Source organism: Arachis duranensis, chromosome 6 (assembly GCF_000817695.3).
Source record: "Arachis duranensis cultivar V14167 chromosome 6, aradu.V14167.gnm2.J7QH, whole genome shotgun sequence".
Taxonomy (NCBI): Eukaryota; Viridiplantae; Streptophyta; class Magnoliopsida; order Fabales; family Fabaceae; genus Arachis; species Arachis duranensis.
Window position 1 is genome coordinate 88220260 of NC_029777.3, and position 858 is coordinate 88221117.

An 858-nucleotide genomic window follows, 5' to 3' on the forward strand; every position below is an offset into this window, starting at 1 on the left:
GTTGAACATGTCAAAGAAAAACAGAAAGATTTGACATGCTTTGTTTGTAAATCCAGGATATTCTTATGGCTTAAAAGTCTACGCAAAACGGAAGATACAAGATAAACTCGATGCAGAAAGGTTACAAGGTAGGTTGATTTTAGAACGACGAGTTTATCACTTCTAATACTCACTTCATCTAGCTCTTAAGTTCTGCCAAATCTATTGGTGTCACCTTACGTAATACAATCGAAACTGGTTCAGCCTCTAACACTGAATTTATCACAACTTACTCTTTCTCTTGACACCTAACCGGTTATCAAACAGATATTTCTATCGGCCTAAACTCCTAGTCCGTATCCAAGTTCAAAACTATGTCCAGTCTTTCCAGTCCTAAACTTCTCAATTCGATTATGTAACCTAAATGAAAGCGGGGTCCTAGCTCTACACAGAACAAATCTATTCTACGCATTCGGTATCATACTTACCTCGATCCTGTCGTGTCCAACCCGCATCTGCGGCTCTTCCACGCGGACAATCCCTAGACATGTGTACTGGTGCTCTATATCGAAAGCACATTCTCAGTCCAGCCCTGTGCGGCTCCTCTGGAGCAGTCTCACCAAAGCCTTCCTGTAGCAGTGTCCACTTCAAGCAGCGATCCCCTACGAGCTGGCTCTTCTTAGCTAACTCAATGAAATTTGTTAGCTTTTGTGGATACACGTAATTAAAGATATCTCTCCTTAGTCCTTTCTCATACTGAGCACACTTCCATTCCTCATAATCGGCTGGATTTCCTTGACAAGTTTTTGAGAAATGGCACAGGTTGTCAAATTCACGGGTATAGTCAGCAACAGACATATCCTTTTGCTTCAGCTGCAT